This window comes from Panthera onca, chromosome B4 (assembly GCF_046562875.1).
Source record: "Panthera onca isolate mPanOnc1 chromosome B4, mPanOnc1 haplotype 2, whole genome shotgun sequence".
Lineage (NCBI taxonomy): Eukaryota > Metazoa > Chordata > Mammalia > Carnivora > Felidae > Panthera > Panthera onca.
This window is the reverse complement of record NC_138345.1, coordinates 84,995,654-85,018,853: the sequence shown is the minus strand read 5'-3', so window position 1 is coordinate 85,018,853 and position 23,200 is coordinate 84,995,654. Positions and strand designations below refer to the sequence as shown.

At 36.0% G+C, this 23,200-nt stretch overlaps 1 long non-coding RNA gene across 1 annotated transcript in view; it reads left to right on the top strand.

The window, feature by feature from the left end:
• LOC144616897 (uncharacterized) overlaps positions 1-22,721 on the top strand; it is a 197,255-nt gene extending 174,534 nt beyond the window's left edge. Inside the window, exons 3-4 of the long non-coding RNA XR_013556732.2 lie at positions 18,030-18,088; positions 22,387-22,721. This is a non-coding gene — a long non-coding RNA (uncharacterized LOC144616897). The remainder of the gene's footprint in view (positions 1-18,029; positions 18,089-22,386) is intronic.
• The last annotated feature ends 479 nt before the right edge of the window (positions 22,722-23,200 follow it).

The window sequence follows — 23,200 nt, the reverse complement described above, 5'->3', positions numbered from 1 at the left end:
CCCCTCCCTAAGGCTGACATTTCCACCCTGTTTTGGACTCTATCCTCTCTCATCTTTAAAAACTGTAAATAATCACTTATTGTTGTAAAATTATTTAAACTTTTCTCTCAATGTATGATTCCTGTTTTTTTTTAATTGCTTAATCTGTACAAAAATATCTTAGTGCTTCATTTCCAGTCAGTTACTGCCCCATGATTGTCCCCTTGAAAATCAAACTTTTCTGAAGACTGGTTTATATATCTTCATATCTCACACACCCCTGAAGCTGCTCACATCCGGATTCTGTTTCGTCTCTCCACCACAGCAAGACTTTCTAAGGATCCAGTGAATGTCACTAAATGCAACTGACATTATCAGTCCTTACCTTGATGCTAGTGGACACATCTTTCTTGAAGCACTTTCCATTCCGTTTCTGTGACACAATACTCTCCTGGATTTCTTCTCCTTGATTCTGCATACTTTGTTAGATACTATTCTTGTACTCCTCCATAAATAGAGGTTGGTTTCTCAGGGTTTCTTCCCAGGCCCTCATGCCCCCATTATTCTTCACTGACTCTCTCATACCACAGACATGTGTTCAATTATCTTCTATATGCAGAGGACTAACATAATAATATCCCAGCTCCAGAGGGCATTTCTGATTCTCTTTATATCATATTCATTCCATGGATAGCATGACTTACTGACTTATAATCTATATCCTAACATATTAGGACAGCATATACTGTCTTCTCTTTATTTACAATTTTAACTCACATCTTGGACAAACCTATTCTATTCTGACTGCCTGGATATTACAAGCAGACCCAAAGAACATAATTTTGGTCACTCTCTGGTAATTTCCTTCTTGTCTTTACTCAGTATTCCTACCATTTACCTCTGGATATGGCCAGGTAAGTTCACCCAGCACAAAAGAAAATGTAAAACAAAAAAATTAATAAATATTAATTTCTACTAACTACTTCTGGTAAAACAGCCATAATAGAATAAGAAAGTAGTATGGTAAGAAGAGAGGGATGAGAAGTAAGATCAAACTTTGGAAAAGCTTGACAAGAGAGAAGCCTATGAGCCAAGAAAAATGAAAGAAAGGACAAGTACCTATAGTATCCTATTTAATTTATGAGAGGAATTGTCATATGACACAACTTGGCTTTTTTTTTTTTTTTAAATGAAAACTCTCCCTTTAACCACAACACACCTATCAAAATGGCAAAATCCAGAATACTGACAACACTGAATGCTGACAAGAATACACAGCAACAGAGACTCTCATTCATTGCTGGTGGGGATGCAAAATGGTACAACCACTGTGGAAGACAGTTCAGTGGTTTCTTACCAAACTGAACATACTCTTAACATATGATCCAGTAATCATGATCTTTAAAATTTAAGTCAGTTGATGTTTGTAGCAACTTTATTCATAATTGCCAAAGCTTGCCATCAACCAAGATATCCTTTGGATAAACTGTGGTACATCCAGACAATAGAATATTATTTAGAACTAAAAAGAAATAATATATCAAGCCATGGAAAGATATGGAAGAACCTCGAATACATAATGCTATGTGAAAGAAGCATCTGCAAAGGCTACACAATGTATGATTCCAACTATACAACATTCTAGAAAGGGCATAATTATAGAGACAGGAAAAAGATCAGTGGTTGCCAGTGAATAGGGTGAGGGCAGATAACAGGCGAAACACAGGACATGTTTACGGTAGTGAAAATACTCTATGTGTTACTCTACTGAGGTACACATGTGATTATACATTTGTCCAAACCCATAAACCGTACAAAAGTAAGAGTGAACCCTAATATAAACTATGGATGTTAGCTATTTTTAAAAAAAATTTTAAATGTATTTTCGAGAGAGCACAAATGGGGTAGGGGCAGAGACAGAGGAAGACACAGAGTACGAAACAGGCTCCAGGCTCTGAACTGTCAGCACAGAGCTGGACACGGGGCTCGAACTCACGAATTGTGAGATCATGACCTGAGCTGAAGTCGAATGCTCAACCGACTGAGCCCCCCAGGTGCCCCTGGATGTTAACTATTAACACATGGTGATGTGTCAATGTAGGTTCATCAGTTGCATCAAACATATCACTTTAGTGAAAGATGTTGATAATGGGGGAAGCTATGACTGTATGTGGGCGGGGGGGGGGGGAGTAGATGGGAAATCTCTGTGCCTTCTCTCAATTTTGCTATGAACTTAAAACTCTCTTTAAAAAAATAAAGTCTCAAAAACACAGTAAAACTCACCCTTTAGACATAGGTCTACTATGTAATTCTATTCCAGAAAGCTCTTGCTCTCCCTGCTGCTTTTCGTTCCCAAACCATCTAGGAGAAGACAGCAGTTTGGCTCTCCCGTAGCCACTTTCTGGAAATCTTCCCCCCATCCACATTAAAGCTTATATATATTGACAAGTTCCAAATAGCCCCAGCAGGCTTCACACAAGAATATAATTCCAACGTTAAAAAGAGAAAACCAAATCACAATCTATAATTTGGCATACAGTCAAGGTTACTGAGCTTATAATGATATGGAGAGAAAATTTTCAAAGGATTGTCTGGTGATAGATGGCATGATTTTACTATTTCCTAATGCTGTTATGGTTAGTCGTGTCCCAAAAATTATGTTCAGCAAATTACTGGGGTCAAAAAGGAAGAGGAAAGCTAAGTTTATTAAAGCATATCCTAACAGACTAGTAAATGTGTTAAAAAATAGACCACAAACTAGCAAACTTGCCATCCAAATGAGCAAGCTGAGGTTTTCTGGGAAGAGGTAACATACTTCCAGTAGGGTTAGTCCTTGGCAGAAAATTAAGAGTGGCTTTTACATCAAAGACTTAGTTGGTTCACAAATAAGAGGACTAAAAGAAAATAAGTGATTTTGTTAAATAGCAATTAAACAATCTGGTTTAGAGCGACATAGTGAAAATACCTCTTGCCAAACCGAAGATGTATTAGGGGAGGTGGGTAAGGACTATAAGGATTCTTTGGCTACAAAAGCCAAGAATATAGGAAAATGAACAGAACATTTAATTTAAAAATTCACCCTTTTATTACATTAACATATAACTTAGTAAATGAAACACGAAAAGAAGACATTTCCTTAAAAACACTAAGAAAATACACTGAAATGTATTAGTTCAAATGCTTTCTATATTCATCAGACTAAGACCACGTAAAAGCTCAGTAAGAACAAAACTTGCTAAATGTTGATACGTTATCTTACAGGATGATCATTTATAGCAATATTTAAGTGAATAAGACACAGGTATCCTGTTAAATACATTTTTTATATTTTTATCATTATTTAATAGGTTTTTCCCAAAGACCTGAGAATAAAAATCTAGCAATTCATTCTGAGGTGTTTTCTCACTTTCCTAAGTTGTGTCCCACACAATGTCTTACCCTATGTTGATAGATGTTTATTTAAACAGCACACACTCTTGCACACAGGTGCAAGTATGTATGCAGTAAGATCTCATGGTGAAACAATTGTGGAAACTATTGTATATGCTCCCCCCTTCTTGATACACACAATAAACATGATCAATGTAACATATTGAAGAAGTTCTGTCACAGAAGTCTTGTGCTAGAACTTTGCTCAGATTATCAGTTACCAAATTAGTTTGAAGACACACCCTTTTTACATAAGCACACCTTTACATTTTGCATGCTACATGTGATGTAGTTGGAGCTCCAAAAAGAAAATGAATAACAAAGTTTCACAAATGGCTTTATTTTTCCTAGAATTTACTGGGAGAAAAATGTAACTGATGGCTTCTACATAGCATAGACTCCGAGAATGGTACCAGGCTGCTTCCTAATGTAGCCAACTAGCTTCTATAAATTCTATTTTTGGCAATAAATACATACGCACATATGTAGGAAAATTCACATCAGATCCTGAAAAGTAACTAAAATTTTTATGTTACCTGTGCAATCAAAAATTTCCAAAGTTACTCAATTATCATGTTTTTTGTTATGGACTGAATGTTTGTGTCCCTCCCCCTCCCCCCAAATTCATATGTTGAAGCCTAACCCCCAATGTAATGGTGTTAGGAGGTGGGGTCTTCAGGAAGTAATTAGGTTTAGATGAGCCATGAAAAGTAGGATCTTCATGGTGGGATTAGCGTTCTTATAAGATAGAACCAAGAGCTTGTTTTCTTTCTTTTGTGGCAGTTTGAGGTCTCAGTAAGAAGGCGGCCATCTGCAAACCAGGAAGCAGGTCCTCACCAGAATTCAACCATACTGTCACCCTCATCTCTGACCTCCCATCCTCCCAAACTGTGAGAAATACATGTCTCTTTAAAGCCATCCCATCTATGGTGTTTTGTTATATCAGCACAAGTTAACTAAAACTGCCTTTATTTGAAGACAATTTCTCTGCTTTACAATGAGCTGTTTTCATCAACTGCCTATATATGTGTCAATTTGGTAATTAAAGGAGATCATATTAATAAGCCTCATTGTCCATTGATACTCATCTGACTCACATAAAAGAAAATATTGGAAAGAGGTAGCTTAGTATGGATAAAAAGTTAATCACTTCACAACTGAATGAAAATGCTACCAGTTTAGAATTTTTTATTGGGTGCTTTTTTTTTCAAGCCCCAAACTTAACCACTGAAAAACTTATTTTAGGTTTTAATCTCTTTGGTATTTGATATAATGGATTTTTCTTTAAGAGAGAGACACATTCAACAAAAAGACAGAATTCATTGTCTTTGGCTTATTTCCTCCTCCAGAGAAATAGAAAGTAATGCAAGGGCCATGTCCATTGTACTAAATTCCACATAATAAGTTCTCCCAAAAGAAATACCACTGTAAGGACTGAAAATTTCAGGTTAGAAGAACATAGCTTTAAAAGGTGCCACTAAAGATATTAAACAAGAATATCTCAATTTCAGGCAATCAACCCTGGGATTTTTTTTTAAGTTCTGCTTTAAATGTATAGGACTGACATGTTCAAAACTTTGTATGTTTAAGAAAAAAATCACTCTGAATCAAATATCATTAAAAACCTATCAGAAAAAGTGTTCATAATCTATAAATTTGCAATATGTTTATTTACTGCAGAAACAATTTAATTCATTTATTATTAAAATGGAACATTTCTATTCACATTGATACTTCTCAACATAGAAAAACTCAATAAGAGTGCAATCCACTGAATCTGAGAGAACTATTTAGCATCTGTATCTTAGTAAAATAAGAGAAAAAATACAAGTCTAATGATACAAAAGTCTCACATCAAATAAATGTAAAGCACAAAAAACTGGATTTGGTGATTAAAAATTCTAAATAGTGCTAGATGCTAGAGGAATAGGATGGTGAGGATGCTTTGACTGTAAATAACAGAAAATTGAGATTTAAAAAGCCTTAATTGGACATTACCTGAAAATTTACTAATTCACTTCACAGAATTCTCAAAAGAAGCTCAGAGATGGACAGGAAAGAATATCTCCAGGGTTGGCTTATTTGGTGACAGGATAAGAAAATTAATGACTCAGTTTATTTCCATATCTCTGCTCTACCCCCAATGCCCACACCTATTGGCTTTGCTGTTTGGATTACCCATAATTTAGACATCACACAAAGGCATGGTAATAATAACCATCATCAAAAGAGATCAACTCTTTCCGTATCTTCATTTCAGAGTGAAGAAATCTTTTCTGACGTTTCCCTCAAAACATTTCCTTTCACACAACTTTGGCTAGAATTAAATCCCATGATTGTCTTAGACAAATTAGGATTTGCTTGCTGGTGCTAGAGATGGGTCAGAATCTTTGAGTGCAAAGGAGGATGGAAATCGGCACAAAATCAACTCTTCCGGGAAGATTTCATGGATGGAGAGATGGGTTTTCCCAGGCTACCTCAAGTGTGTATTATCCACTTCAAGTATGTTATCTACTGTTTTCAAATAATATAGTTTTATAGAATGGTTTGCATTATAATTATGAAAATAATTATCTAGATGAAATAAATATAGTGACAGTCATTAGGAAAGCACTTACTGGTTTTCTACATTTGCCAAGACTCTGCTAGAAACTAGGAATAAAATGTTATTCTGATTATTGGTGGTACAAATGTTAAAGATATCACTACAATATAATTTTGCTACTTACACTTTAAATTATTTTGCTTAGAGTTTGTGGTCTTTTGAAAATTAATTAAAAACAAATCACATTACAAGGAGACTGTCACTATTGGTCCTGAAACATAGAAACACTTCATGTGGAGGATTCACATAAAAAGGACATCGTGATTTAGAGGATAATGTTACCAAATCAAACTGTTCACTACCTAAAAAAGGAAGTCTTATATACTTGTTTTATACAGTACACTCCAACTAGGCCAGTGGTACAAGGGCAAATGACAATTCACACACATTCACGCACACACACACACACACACACGCAGCCTTCTAAAGGAACCAAACAATGTGGACAGTCAGGCAGAACAGCTGTCAAACAGTCTTGCTTCCTAAATAAATAGTAGAGTATTAATAGGCCCCAATAAGATCAGGAAATAGTAAGGTACAGTCAAGCAAAGCAATGTCTTAAGGGCTTCTTAGAGCCTTTAATATACTAATATACATTAAAAAATAGCTAATATTAATTAAGAATTTACTGAACACCACACCCTGGCATAGAGTGCTTTAAATGTTTTATTTAATCAACAAAATAATCCTATGAAGTATTTACAGTACTTTCATTTTATTTTATTTTATTTTTTATTTTTTAACTGTACTTTCCATTTAAGATAAGAAACCCGAACCCCTCTAGAAGCTTTACTAGGGAAAAGGTTTAGCAGGAGGCAGGTAGAATTTTTCTGTAATTAATTCAGATACAGACTCAGATTTCAGGATTTTTTTCTAGAGCTGGAAGGAGGGCTTTCTATGAATAAGATTAAGATTTCCCCCAGAGAGCACCTCTGGGTTTGTTCTAGCACACACAAAATAATTGTAACCTAAATCACTGTTAAGAGGATAAAGCCATTACAAAAAAATCAAAAACCTTAGTAAAGTATCCACACAGCATGTGAACAATATGAGCACTGAGATGCCCTAGTGAACAAAAGTATATATCCCTAAGTTATTAAATACTTGATGCTTTACATTGGATATTCAGATATAAGTCCACTAAATAATACATTTGCAAAAGCAATTTTCATTTTTAGAGTAACATCTGTGTTTTTGAGAGTTAAGATTCTTATTTTAATATAAACATTTGCTATCCATGTTTATATCCACCTTCATAGGCTAACCCAAAATATGTTGCATATAAAAATGATGAATTGTACAATTATTATAATATGCATAAGCAAATCGGCATAGAGTTTGACCTATTTGTAGTACTGCAGTAATGATGTAGGTATTATAATTTTACAGTGTGGTGTATCATAAGGAACTCGTTAATACAGAAATGTCACTTAAGATATTATACCTCCAAAGTCTAAATTAGCAGTCCCATAGTTGAAAAACATGAAAGATCAAAGTGACACAAAAGATGCTCTATATAGTTAATAATTAGTGTTTGTTCTCATAAGAGCGCTTGGGGGAAAAATGCCACAAGTGATTAAAAACATAAACATATCGTTGTACCTGGAAGTAAAGGTGAAGCAAAGAGAATATTTAAGACTTTGATACTCCCAATGTATTACTTCATAAAATTAAAAAGATACACAATTGCTTTAGATACACATAATGCTTTGCTATTGATCATATTAATATTCAGTATGCTGACATTTGCAGTACTGAATTTCAGAGGTGTAAAATAGGCTGTCTTTACAGGATTTAGAGCTACTAAGGGGTCAAATAACAAGAATGTATTTAAAACTGATTTTTTGTTAGTTTTAATCTTGAAAGTAGCTATGAACTGTGCCTTGGAGCACTTAACAATATTTAATCTGTAAAAACGTGGCAAATGGTAAATCCTCACAATAGTTTGGAAGGAACATATGTTTTACAAAAGATAAGTGTAATACGTATATTCTCCATTATATTTCACTTTTAATCTCAGGTTCTTTAGGGTGAACTGCATTTTGAATTTTAAGCATTTTGTTCAGCTCATTGCAGTAAATTCTCACGCTTCCACACTTATTACTTCTTATAGGCATTTTTTGCAAGGAAAATAATACCAATTCTTATTATCACCTTAAATTGCCTGATGAAGAATGGTCAACTTTTTTTGCTTCGCTTCTTCCTCTTAAATATGCTTCTTTTAAAAGAGCCATTTGAATGGATAAAGAAATTGTGGTTTACATACACAATGGAATACTACTTGGCAATGAGAAAGAATGAAATATGGGCATTTGCAGCAACGTGGGTGGAACTGGAGAGTGTGATGCTAAGTGAAATAAGCCATACAGAGAAAGACAGATAACATATGTTTTCACTCTTATGTGGATCCTGAGAAACTTAACAGAAGACCATGGGGGAGGGGAAGGGAAAAAAGTTAGAGAGAGAGAGAGAGAGAGCGCGCCAAACCATCAAAGACTCTTAAAAACTGAGAATAAACTGAGGGTTGATGGGGGGTGGGGGGGGGGGAAAGTGGGTGATGGGCATTAAGGAGGGCACCTGTTGGGATGAGTACTGAGTGTTGTATGCAAATCAATTTGACAATAAATTTCATATTAAAAAAAATAAAAGCTGTTTGACATTTGCCCCATATCAGTCTGTTTTGCACCAAGCTATTCTATGTTAATGTTTGCTAGATAAATTAGAATATGGTATTGTCAGCGCAGGGGATGTAACTCTATGTTACATACTTTGATCATGCCACAATGTGAATAGACTACTGGTGATTCAAGTTATATTAAGTGATTTCTGTCTCTCCGAGTATTTTCTGCAGGGATATTTTGCATGTTATTTTTTAAAAGTTTTTTTAATGTTTATTTTTGAGACAGAGAGAGACAGAGCGTGAGTGGGGAGGGGCAGAGAGAGAGGGAGACACAGAATCCTAAGCAGGCTCCAGGCTCCGAGCTGTCAGCACAGAGCCCGACGCGGGACTCAGACTCACGAACCATGAGATCACGACCTGAGCCGAAGTCTGAGGCCTAACCAACTGAGACACCCAGACACCCCTCATATGTTATTTTAAGATGATGATAATTTACGTGGTTCTATGAACATCTTATAGCATACTGAGGAATTTCGTAGTTGTAAATATTAATTGTTTGCTCTTTCTTGAGAAGTTTGAATGGCAGCTAGTCAATACTGGAACTGGGTCATCAGCAGCAACCTGCAATTTGTCAGAAAATATGTTTAAAAATTTATCTGAGTATGGGGTAAATATATTGATAGTTCCAAACTCAGAGCATTTTCCTCATGGAAGTAAAGTAGTAAATACTTATTTCTGTAGGCAAAAGTACATTTCTGTCACCGTTATTATGTGCATATACATATATTTTAGCCAACTGACACACAATACTGTTGACCTTCTGACCTTTGCCTAAACATGAACTTTCTTATCAATTCTTTTAAACACTGTACACAGATTCCTTTCAGAGTGTATTAGATTTAAGCATCTGATCTGGAGAGTAAAATATAATAACCTGCAGTATAAAGTCACTTTGAGCTTTGAATGGAAAAATAATCTATGACCTAACTGAGGTAATAGAAATACAGGCTAAGTTGGAACAATGACCTGACCCTCCTCCTCCCAGCTCTAATATTTTGGTAAACTATTAATTTTCTCTAGTTTTCCCCACCAAAGTTCAGTGTGCATTTGGACACAGAAGGCAAGTCATAACTCCCTCAATTGATGGGAAAAAAACAGCTTTCCGTGAGGTGGAAAATTTAATATAAGCTTGGTCAAGAAAAGATATATATCTCTCCTCTATTTGTCTGTCTGTCTATCTATCTATCTATCTATCTACCTATCTATCTATCTATCTTTGTCCCCATCTTCATTTATCTGATGACATATTATGGATTATTGTGTCAATATAGACGCAATATGGAATATTGGCTGCAATCAATTGTCACGGTGTATGTGTGGTTATTGAACAGTAATGCTCTCCTAAAACTCTGTGGACAAGAGGAATACACAGTGCTAAGCATCCACACTGATTTTTAATTGAGTTGTTTCATACTGGGATATTCTCTGGGCTGATGGACTCTGGCATTAGCAAAAAACATCAGTATGTTTAGTAATTCTCAAGAACACATGTAGGCCAACTAACAAAAATAAAATGGAGAATTCTCCATCTAGGCACTCACGGTCTGATCATTCAATCAGGGCACACAGTTGCAGCATCAAGAGACGACATAGCTAGGTTCTGGAATCTCAGCCCAGCACTGCTATTCCCTGCTACCTCATTCTGCCTAGAGGTTGATCTGGGAAGAGGTAGAAATGCATTGTATTATTTCAATATGTCTCCTCACAGGATGTTGGCATGATGTCATCTTGCGAGATTACACAAGACGCTCCCCAAGAATTCTCCCCCTGGTGCTGAGCACCGTATATCTTATCACTTTTATCTCATCCTCTAGGTAAGGTAGAGTGACTTCCACTGTTAGCTCTGGAAATCCAAATCCTAGGAAACTCCTCAGTCCAGACAAACAGGCCTGGCCTGACATGTATGCTGAATTCTAGCCCTGCATTCCCAACTGTCTTTGGTACCTTGTGGACTGACTTCTCAAGCAGCATTTAATATTCAAAAATCTGCAATTTATTAGAACAATAGCAGCTAACAGATATTTTGCACGCACTGTATGCCAGGCACTATTATTAACACTCTTACAATATTGACTTCTTAATGCTTAGGGCTTCAACACAATCCTGCGAGTACTTCCTTTCTTTCAAAAAATGAGAAAATGAGGAACAGAAAGAAAAATAACTGTGTAAAGTCACACGGCTAGTAAATAGCAAAGTGGGAATTAAAGTCTGGCTCCAGGATCCTCAGACTTAGCCACCTTCTGATACTATTCCTTGTACCACCTTTAACAACAATAAGCTCTTCCTTCAGGTATTAACAATGATAATGGTAACAAGAGTGATAATAATAGTAGTAATAATAAAACTTGGCCTCTTAGGCACAAAATCTCAGATTTTTTATTTCTTCCTCTACTTTACTGATTCTACTTCCATAATGTTCTCTTTTTTTCTGTTACAACTATTTTTAGTCTAACTCAGGTCTTTATTTCTACCTCCTAGGACAAACCCAATATTTTCCTTTGGAGATATTTCCATTACGACACATATAAATATGTTGTATTCTCATAATGCCAATGATACCGTAACATTGTATGAATATAGCACAGTTTGTTTGCAATGTGTCTATACTTTGTATTAACTAAATTTAAAATCTTTGCCAATGTGGCATTAGTAAAAGTGGACACTTTGATATATGTTACAAATATTTTCCACTTTTCATGACTTTTAAATTTTTTTAAATGTTTATTTATTTTGAGAGAGAGAGAGCATGTGCACAAGCAGGGCAGGAGCAGAGGGATAGGGAAGCACAGAATCTGTAGCAGGCTCCAGGCTCTGAGCTGTCAGCACAGAGCCCGACAAAGGGCTCGGACTCACAAGCTGTGAGATCATGACCTGAGCTGAAGTCCAAGCGACTGAGCCACCTAGGCGCCCCTCATGACTTTTGACTTTTAAAAATGTATTTTTGCCATTCAAATTTTTTACTTTCTAATTGGTCAAATTTTTTCTCAGAGGTTTCTTTGTTTTGTCATATGCAAGAAGAGTTATAACTCAGACAGGATTATGAAGAAGTATCTCTACTTTCTTCTGCTACATTCACATTGTCTGTTTATGTGTGTATTCATTTTTATAGGTTTGTGTGTTAATTATAGTTGTGTTTGCTTTTTTATTGTTAGTTTGTTTGACATTTAAGTTTTTGCTTCATCTAGAATTTTTGTACAGGTTACAAATGCTCTTTTTTCCCCCCTCAAATGTGTGTCTGAGTAGACCCAATACAATATATTGGAAACATTTCCTTCACTGATTTGAAATACACCCTTTATAATAATTTCTAGTGATCCCCATTTTTTTGGATTTTCCTATTATACACTTCTGTTGATTACAAATAACACACTTTCCCCTTCTCTTTCTAAAATATCTCATTCTTTTCTTGCCTAATTTCACTGTTGTCTACACCCAGAATACAATAATAAGTATGGGACAGTGGATATCTTTATCTTGTTCCAGTTTTAATGACCATTTCTAATTTTATCATTAGGGTTTAGATCCATATTTTAAATTTTACTTAGATTCCTAAAAACAATGTGTTGTAAATTTTATCAATTTTTTTCAGCATCTGTGGAAATTATCAGTTTTTCTCATTTGACCTATTAATATGGTAAAATATATTAATGTTTTGCTAACACCAAACCATGTGGGCATTTGTAGAATCACCTTGCTTGGTTGTGTTCTGTGTTTCTTTTAATAAACTATTTGATCCTATTCGCAAATACTTTATTTTGCCTTAGCATCAATGCCATCAATATTTACAACAGAAATTGGTCTATAGTTGCTTTTTATGTTTATATAAATATACTTTATAAGGTTTTAATATCAATTTTAGAATACACTTTATAAAAAGTGTCTGGAAGCTTTCTTTCTGTAGGTAATGTAACAGTTTAAACCTTTGCAACTTGATATCTGGCTTAAGTAACACTATCAACATCACCTGGGAGATTGCTAGACTCTTAGATCTTATGCAAAGCAACTGAAGCTGAATCTGCATTTTAATAACATCTCCAGGTGTTTTTGTAAGTTTGAGAACACTGGTATGAATAATATAGGAATTATATGTTTTTGAAGGGTTAGTAGAATTCACCTGAGAAAAACACCCTAGTGCTCCATATGTGTTTATATTTGGAGAGGGCAAAGGGCAGCTGTTTGACAACTTTTCTCATTTTTTAAACCCAAAGTTCATCTGTTTATTCTACCTATTCCAGAGTCAGTGCCTAATTTGTCTTTTCCTAGAAAAAGAAAAATCAAGATGTGCATGATTTTAAGCTAAGTATTTTCTTTCACTTACTCATCTTAATGTTTTGCAAGTTTTTGATTTCTCTTTCTTTCTCATTATAAATTTGGTGCTTTTGGGATTTTCCCCTTTATTCTAGATTATGTTACTTGTTTACTTTTATTTTCAAGGAAGCAGACTTGTAAGTTGGTTAGTTTGATGGTTTTCTTGTTCATCAATCTCTGTGTACATATTTTATTTCTTCCCTTTGGTTTCCTTACCTTAATTAATCTTTTTCCTAATTTAAGATTATAATATCTAATATATACTTTCCTATTCTTTTCTGTTTACAATTTTCCTTTTTGCACAGACTTTACTTAACTCCCTCAATGAAAATATGTCATCTTTTCCTTACCATTTTCCCCTAGAAATCCTTTATTTTTTTTTCATAGAGTCATTTTATTTTTTCTACTTTTTTAAAAATTTAAATTCAAGTTAGTTAACATGTTGTGTAGTATTGGTTTCAGAAGTAGAATGTAGTGATTCATCACTTACATATAACACCCAGTGCTCATCCCAACAGGTGCCCTCCTTAGTACCCATCACCAGTATGTATAGGCCATCCTGCCCCCCACTTCCCCTCCCACAACCCTCAGTTTGTTCTCTGTATTTAAGAGTCTTTTATGGGTTGCCTCCCTCTCTGTTTTTTATTTTATTTTTTAATTTAATTTAATTTAATTTAATTTATTTTATTTTATTTTTCCTTCCCTTCCCCTATGTTCATCTTTTTTTTCTTAAATTCCACATTTGAGTGAAATCATATGATATTTGTTTTTCTCTGACTTACTTCTCTTAGCATAATACATTCTACTACCACCCACATCATTGCAAATGGCAAGATTTCATTCTTTTTGATCACTGAGTAATATTACTGATATTTGATCACGTAGAATATATATATATATATATATATAATATATATATATATATTCTACCACCTCCTCTTCATCCCTTCATCAGTTGATGGACATCATCAGTTGGGGTCTCTCCATAGTCAGGCTGTTGTTGATAGTGCTGCTGTAAACGTTGGTGCATGTGCCCTTTGAATCAGCATTTTTGTATCCTTTAGATAAATACATAGTAGTGCAATTGTGGGGTTGCAGGGTAGTTGTATTTTTAATTAAAAAAATTAATGTTTATTTATTTTTTGAGAGAGAGACAGACAGAGCATGAGAGGTGCAGGAGCGGAGAGAGAGAGAAGGGGACACGGAATCTGAATCAGGCTCCAGGCCCAGCTGTCAGTACAGAGTCCAATGTGGGGCTCAAACTCAGAAACCACGAGATTATGACCCGAGCCAAAGTCTGACGCTTAACCAACTGAGCTACCCAAGTGCCCCTATTTTTAATTTTTTGAGGAACCTCCATACTGTTTTCCAGAGTGGCTGCACCAGTTTGCATTCCCACCAACAGTGCAAAAGAGTTCCCCTTTCTCTGCATCCCCACCAACATCTGTTGTTTCCTGAGTTGTTAATTTTAGCCATTCTGACACGTGTGAGGTGGTGTCTCAACATGATTTTGATTTGTATTTCCCTGATGATGTGTGTGTGATGTTGAGCATCTTTTCATGTGTCTGCCATCTGGAAGCCTTCTTTGGAAAAGTGTCTATTCATGGCTTCTGCCCATTTCTTCACTGGATTATTTGTTTTTTGGGTGTTGACTTTGGTAAGTTCTTTATAGATTTTGGATACTAACCCTTTATCAGATATGTCATTTGAAAATATCTTCTCCCACTCCATCAGATGCCTTTTAAATTTGCTGATTGTTTCCTTCACTGTGCAGACGATTTTCATCTTGGTGAGGTCCCAATGGCTCATTTTTTATTTTGTTTCTCTTGCCTCTGGAGACATGCTGAATAAGAAATTGCTGTGGCCAAGGTCAAAGAGGTTGTTGCCTGTTTTCTCCTCTAGGATTTTGATGGTTTCATGTTTTAAATTGAGGTCTTTCATCCATTTTGAGTTGATTTTTGTGTATGGTGTAAGAAAGTGGTCCAGTTTCATCCTTGTGTATGTCTCTCTCCAGTTTTCCCAACACCATTTGCTGAAGAGACTTTTTTTCCCACTGGATATTCTTTCTTGCTCTGTCAAAGATTAGTTGGCCATATGTTTGTGGGTCTGTGTCTGTTCTGTTCCATTGATCTGAGTGTCTGTTTTTGTGCCGCTACCATAGTGTCTTGATGATTACAGCTTTGTAAAAGCTTGAAGGCTGGGATTGTGATGGGTTCTTTGTTTCTTCTTCAGTTTCTTTCATAAGTATTATATAGCTTTCAGCATATATATCATTTATCTCTTTAGGTAGGTTTATTCCTAGGTATCTTAAGGGGTTTTTTTTTTGGTGCAATTGTAAATGGGACTGGTTCCTTGATTTCTCTTTCTGCTGCTTCATTATTGATGTATACAAATGCAACAGATTTATTCAGAGAATGTGGTCTAGTTATTTCAACAATTTGGCATTTAAGAAAGTGTCCTTCAGACTTAACATTTGGTCAATGCTTCACAGGAACTTGAAAGATTATTTCTTTTCTCTTAGGATACAATTTAATGTGCTTATTAGCTTTATTTTATTGTTGATAGTATTTGTATCCTTAGCCTTTTTGTTTACTTGATTTGTCTTGCATTGAGAAGAGTCCCCACACCCCAAATAAAGGGTTAAGGATAAATACCCTTCTATGACAGATATGTATATTTTTGTACATGTCTTCTGGAGGTTTTACTTTATTAGTTTTGATTCTATGTTATTTTGTGTAAAATATTTATGTCAACGATTTTGGGGATTTGGGATTTTATTTTTGTATTATGTCATAAATTCAACCTATGCATATATTGATAGCCCAATCACTGCTTACTTTATTATTGTTGGCATTTGTTTCATTGTCTTTATAATTTCACTTTTACCTGGGGATTGTAATATAAATTTGTTTTAGATTTATGTTATTTAAGTATGGTCAACTCTCACCAATATATTGGTAAGAAATATACATTTCATACATATGTATAAAATTTGACAATATGTTTTATTTGCTAAATTAATTTATCTCAGGTATGATAATGTAATAGAATTATTACATTATTAATATGATAGACATTACATTTTGTCTTAATTAATCATCTTAATATATATTAGATTTTTTTCTGTTTTGAATATTACCTATTTCTGTTATTTGTCATATCATCCACATGTTCTTTGGCTTTAGTTTATACATATTTTCCCTCTCATACTTTGATGGTTTATAACAGTATATTTTCTTGTAAAAAACATTTTAATAAATTATATTTAAATTTCTTTTTTTTTTTTTTATTTTTTTTTATTTTTAAAAAATTTTTTTTTTCAACGTTTTTTATTTATTTTTGGGACAGAGAGACACAGAGCAGGAACGGGGGAGGGGCAGAGAGAGAGGGAGACACAGAATCGGAAACAGGCTCCAGGCTCCGAGCCATCAGCCCAGAGCCTGACGCGGGGCTCGAACTCACGGACCGCGAGATCGTGACCTGGCTGAAGTCGGACGCTTAAATTTCTATGCTTCCTCTATTATAATAGTTGAAGAAAGCAGGATATATTTTTTCTTCTACTTATTTCTTCATGCTTTGACTTCTTGATTTTTGTATTTTTAAGTTTTCATGTAGTTAAGGCTTTTAATTCTTTTCTCTTACCTTTAACTCCTTTTAATTTTTCACTTACATATTTAAATGGATTTAGTATTTCTCCATTCCTGAACTCTTCATTTTGATATATTTCTCAGCAGAATTTCATCATTCTCTCAGTTTTCTAAAAGGTGTGTGTGTGTGTGTGTAGGCGCTACAGTTTTGGAAGTTTAGCATGTTTGGAAATGTTTCTCTTGCTCTTTCACTTGAAGGCAAATCTTATGAAATTCAGTACTTTGAGGGTTTTGTGGACCTTTTATCACGGTCACCTACCATCCAATATTGAGGTGAAGGAATCTGAGATTAGTTCGCCCTTGTTGTATGTAACCTAGTAGTTTGCCAGAAAGTCCAAAGGATACTACTCTCAGAAGACAGGAGCATTGCCAGAATACATCTCCATACTGATAATTCTGTATCAACTTTTCTTATCAAACAGCATGGCTTTTAAGTCTTTTTCTTTTTCTTTTTTTTTTTAAATTTTTTTAACGTTTATTTATTTTTGAGACAGAGAGAGACAGAGCATGAATGGGGGAGGGTCAGAGAGAGAGGGAGGCACAGAATCTGAAACGGGCTCCAGGCTCTGAGCTGTCAGCACAGAGCCCAACGCGGGGCTCGAACTCACGGACCGTGAGATCATGACCTGAGCCGAAGTCGGACGCTTAACCGACTGAGCCACCCAGGCGCCCCTTAAGTCTTTTTATAATGTCATACTTTATTTCAGAAAGAAAATAAAAGCTTTCTTCTAAAATCAAATTATAAGTGATTTTATCTCAGTCTATCCTATTCTTGTAGAAATGCAAGTTAGGCATACATTGTATGTATTTGTGTTTGTTTTGTATCAATTAGTTTCTCTCTGATCATTTCTAGCTTTTCGTTGTCATTTCATTTTGATTTGTTTTATCAAGCCTATGTTTTAGGCCTCTTAGTATTTTTTAATAGTGTTTCTTCTCATTTTGTTGCCTTCATTTCAATAATGATTTCTTCTCCTACACATCCCTGCAATTGGTCATGTATTTTTGCAAATTATATTGTATTTGACAGCTCTATTTTGGAATTAATGATTGTTATTTCCTTTTTTGGTTGTTATTGTCATTAGGAATGGAAATAGAGTAAGAAATATTTATTCCACCAATATGCCCATTACTTCAAAGAAAATTTACATTTATCTTTTGTCAAAATATTGAAATAAAAGATGAAAAATAAAAAAGAGAATTCCACTTCTACTGGTGATAGAGTACTCTATATTAGACTAACTCTCACTAAGAACCACAATGAAAGCTAAAAACAAAAGAGAAAGGGAGAGAGAGGAAGGGAGGAAGGGAGAGAGAAAATGATGGGAACAGAGGGGAAACGATATCTCATGTTTTCTTTTTTCTTTTATTCTCTTGCTTGCAGGCTGGATTGAGCATATTCTATGAACTGGACACTCTTATTTCTTCTTCTGTGATTTGCTGGTATGTGTCTGTTGCCCATCCCCTGCCTCCCCGCCATGTGCCTATAGAAAATAAACGCTCTTCACATTCTAGATTATTAATGATTTGTCAATTAGATTGCTGCAAATAGCTTCTCTCAGTCTGTAATTGATTATTTTACACCTTCTGGTATTGTTTTGGTGACAATAAATCTCAGATTATGATTGCAGACACATACGTCAATCTTTTTTTAATGAATTTTTTTTTGCATCTATCAAAGAAATCTCATTATACTCTTAGGTTATAATGATAATTTGCTATATTCCCCTACACGTTAAAAATAAAGTTTACTTTTGAACTGTCTGTGGAATTAATTAATTATTTTTGTATAGGATGAGAGGTAGAGATTCAGTTTTAATTTTTTTTTTTTTTGCCATGGATAACCTATTATCCTGATACTATTTGCTGAATGGTACATCCTTTTCACACTCATCAGTGATGCCACCTCTCAGAATTCAAGCTGCCATGTATTCTTGGCCCTGGTTCTGAGCTCTCACGTGTATTCTATTGGTCTAATTGTTCATCACCACACCTAGTTAACACTGGTTTAAAAACAGTCTTCTAACTTCCACTGCTGCTTTTGAGGATCCCAAAATGTTTATAATTCCATTCCCTTTAATAATCCATTCAGCAAATAATAAGCACTTGCTACATGCCCAGAAATAGCCCAGGTACTAGACAGAGAGTATCAATGATTAAGGTAAATTTTCCTTGAGAAGCTTACATTCCATAGAACAATCAGATAATTAACAAATAAATCTATAATATAATGTTAGACAGTGATAGATAATATATAGGAATTTAAACTAAATAAGAAGGTAAGAGAGCAAGAACAGCCTATTTTATCTTTTTAAAGTTTTTTAATGTTCATTTTATTGTTTTTGAGGGAGAGAGAAACAGCATGAATGGGGGAAGGGCAGAGAGAGAGGGAGACACAGAATCTGAAGCAGGCTCCAGGCTTCAAGCTGTCAGCCCAGAGCCTGACGTGGGGCTCGTACTCACAAACTGTGAGATCATGACCTGAGCTGAAGTTGGGCACTTAACTGACTGAGCCACCTGGGTGCCCCAAGAACAGCCCATTTTAAATAGAATCAACAGAAAAAGACTCTCTTTGGACAGAATGCTCAATTTGAGAATAAGGAACTGAGAAAACAAGCCATGTGATTGATTGTCTCTAGTAAGAATATTTCAGGCACGAGGAAGCAAGTACAAAGGCCTAGAGATGGAAATGAGTATCTTTGTGAAACCGAAGTATGGCTGCTTTTGCTTGAGTGGAATATACAAGGGGGGAGAAGGAAAAATGAGGCCAGACAGGGAACCAGAAACCTTATTTTAGAGGGTTTTGTAGGTTATAGTAAAGAATTTGGATTATGTTACATGTGTTTGGGAGATTTTGGAGCAAGAGACTGATACAATCAGCTATACATGTTAATAATATTGCTCAGGATGCTGCATGGAGACCTCTTACAGGAGAGCAAGGTTGGAAGTTGGGGACGTTTGGACGTTAAATATTCTAGCAACAGATGGTTTGGCTTAGACTAGGACAGTTGCAGTGGAGGTGGAGAGAATTAGACTTGCGATATATATTTAAGTGGATTATATAGGACATCTGAGAGAATGTGAAATATGTGGACTATGACTGAAAAGGAGCTTCGTTTTGTGAGCAATGATTAGTTTAATTTCTGAGCTAAGAGAGACTAGGGGAGGAGCATGTATGGAGATACAGGAAGTGAAAACATTATTTTTTGGGCCTCTTAAGTTTGAGGTATCTATTAGAAATTCAGGTGGAGACACTGAGCAGGCAGTTGAATATCTGAGTTGGAGATCAGGTGGAAAGCTGGGGCCAATGGATAAGGTCACCTAAATGTGAATTAAAATTTTTTTAACGTTTATTCATTTTTGAGAGATAGAGTGTGAGCAGGAGAGGGGCAGAGAGAGAGGGAGACACAGAATCCGAAGCAGGCTCCAGGCTCTGAGCTGTCAGCACAGAGCCCAACGCCAGGCTCGAACTCACAAACCATGAGATCATGACCTGAGCTGAAGTTGGATGCTCAACCGACTGAGCCACCCAGGAGCCCCGGGTCACCTAGCTGTGAATTTAAAGAGCAGAAGATTGGATTGGAACCCTGAGTCCTTCCAATGTTCAGAGGCAGTGAAGATGAAGCACATCCAGCCAAGGAAACTAATGGATCCAATAAAGTCAGAGGTAGACCAAGAATGCAGCTGTCTGGAAGCGGAGTCAAGAAACTGCTTCAAGGAATGAGTAGTAAACCCACTGAGCCAGATGAGCTTCAAATGTGCTAATATCTTAGAGGAAGACGTGTTCCACTCTTACCGAGAGCAGAAATGAGCAGCATGAAGGTAAGCTAGAATATCTCAGGCAGGAAACCATTTAGCTGTTTTCCAAGAAACCATTCATTTAGGAAACTCCCTGGAATATATATCAACAAGAAGTCACAAACTCCAAAGCTGGTACACATCTCGCCTGTCATTTGCTCTAAGCAAATCCATGACATAAGGAACAAACTGTTTTAACAAGAATTGGTCTCTCGTGCATTTAGAGAAAGGATTCTCTGTCACTATCCTGATTGCCTAAAAACTAATATTAACATTCCTGTTTTCCATCCAAGGTCGAATGACTCCTTCAACTTCTACATCTTCATGTTTAAATATTTTTTTTCTTTCCATTATATATTCTCTGCCTAGCGAAAACGATTTTTTTAAAAATCAGTTGTAGTTCCATAAAAGTAGTATATTTCCCTTCAGAAAGTATCTTATAATTTTGCTTTGAGAGTTTAGTAAGCTCCAAACAGCATGCATGGCATAACACATAGGAAATCCAGGTTAGGTATCAACTCCTCAGCCTGCTGTCTCTTACCTTCCAGTACCTTTCAGTACACATTCAATTATTGCTTTTCCTGTATACTTGCTGGGCTCGAAGGGAAATAAGCAAAAACTCATAAAGTCTCCCAGGCAGTGGGTAGTGGAGTTAGGAGGTCTGTCTAGCTCCAAATCTCATACTCGAATTTCAACTGCTGGAAGTGAATATTATCCACTTAATTCACATTCATTACCTACTTGATACACTCTTAGTGTTGTTCTCTAATTTGTTTCTGGACCAAGAGAACACCTCTCATTCAGAGACAAAAACCACCACTATTTTACCCCTACCTCCTTTAAAGTGGAAAATGACAGGGAGTGTGAACTTTCTGAAGACTAGATATTTTGAAAAGTCCTCTCATATAAAAAAGAACAATACTAGGAAATAAATGACAACTTCCTAGGTAAGGTCTTCTAGAAAAGTCCAGTCATTTTTCAACTTTGGGAAGTTACACAAACCTTAAAGAAACTAACTTTTATTCGAATAAGAAGGGAAACATTTCATTACACAAGGTGCCTCATTCCAGATTACAAAACCAGGAGTCAAGAAACAGGCTCATGAGTAGATTTAGCAAATTTGAAAAATAATAAAAATAAGAGTACATGATATAAATAAAGGATACCAAACCTAATCTGACCAGTGAAGATTTGTCATGTAGATTCCAAATTTACTAGAGAGAATAGGGCCGTTTCAAAAACCATTAGCCCCAGTGGTCTCATTCCCTGGGGATAATCTACACAAAAGTAACAAGTGCAGACTTGATCACTCCTCATATCCCCAGGCTCCCATGCATCGGATAACATACCGTCTCACCTAAAAGTATCTTCTAGGGGTGCCTGAGTGGCTCAGTCAGTTAAGCAGCTGATCCTTGATTTCAGCTCGGGTCATGATCTCACGGCTTGTGGGATTGGGATTGAGCCCCATGTTGGGCTCCATGATGACAGTGTGGAGCCTGCTTTAAATTCTCTCTCTCTCTCTCTCTCTCTCTCTCTGCCCCTCCTCCCTTGCTCTTGTGCACATGAGAGCTCGCTCTTTCTCTCTCGAAAATAAACAAACTTAAAAAAATGTTAAAAAGTATCTTTTAATTAATAGTTTTACTTTGATCCGAGGATAAATTATAAGGGTGCCTGGGTGGCTCAGTGGGTTGAGTGTCTGACTTTGCCTCAGGTCACGATCTCACAGTTCGAGTTTGAGCCCCTGGAGCAGACTCTGCACAGACAGTGTGGAGCCTGCTTGGGATTCTCTCTCTGTCCTCTTTCTCTGCCCTTTCTCCGCTCATGCTTTCTAAATAAGTAAGTAAGTAAATAAATAAATAAATAAATAATAAATAAATAATAGCCTTGTCTTTTAACCATTTCGACTTTTGACACGACTTTAAAATACACAATTCTCTTGGCAGGTTGCCAACAGTTGCATACTGCGATGACACACACTACTTTGAGCCGTCGGTAGTGAAAGCTGTATTTATGGCATTCACCTGACAGATGATGCTATGAATTCGGGGATTCCATTTGATATTCAGAATCAAGGGGTAATGCCAAGGCAATGTTGCAAAAGTAAAACAAATTTTCTGCCAGTGTATTTTTAAGGGAAAGGCTCAGTGGCTTCGGTAACTGCTCGTTTATTCAAATAACTGCTTACATCGCTGACCTTTGTTTCTTTAATTTCCATGAAGCCATCATTAAACATGGAGCAAAGACACCAACTGTTTGTAATTGGATACAGTTAGCCACATCTATGGTAAGGAGAAAAAAAAAATGCTTGTGGAATTTTGCACTAAAAACCTGAAGTTCTGACTTAAACCTGAGCTCTAGTCTATATTAACAGAATGCTCCTTTTTCTCAGTAACCTGAATGTGAGATTCATGAATGGAGTTTTTCCCTTTTTTACATTTTTTTAATGTGTATTTGTTTTTGAGAGAGAGAGAGAGAGCGTGAGCAGGGGAGGGGCGGAGAGAGAGGGAGACACAGAATCTGAAGCAGGCTCCAGGCTCCGAGCTGTCAGCGCAGAGCCCAACGCGGGGCTCCAATCCACAAATGAGATCATGACCTGAGCCAAAGTCAGACACTCAACTGAGCCACCCAGGCGCCCCAATGGAGGTTTTTCTTAATCTTTGGTTCATAAAACCTTGCCCCACATTGCCAAGCACAAAGGAGCCATTTTTGTTGAAAGAATAAATTTGGAATCTATTTATATATGTAAAACTTGATTGA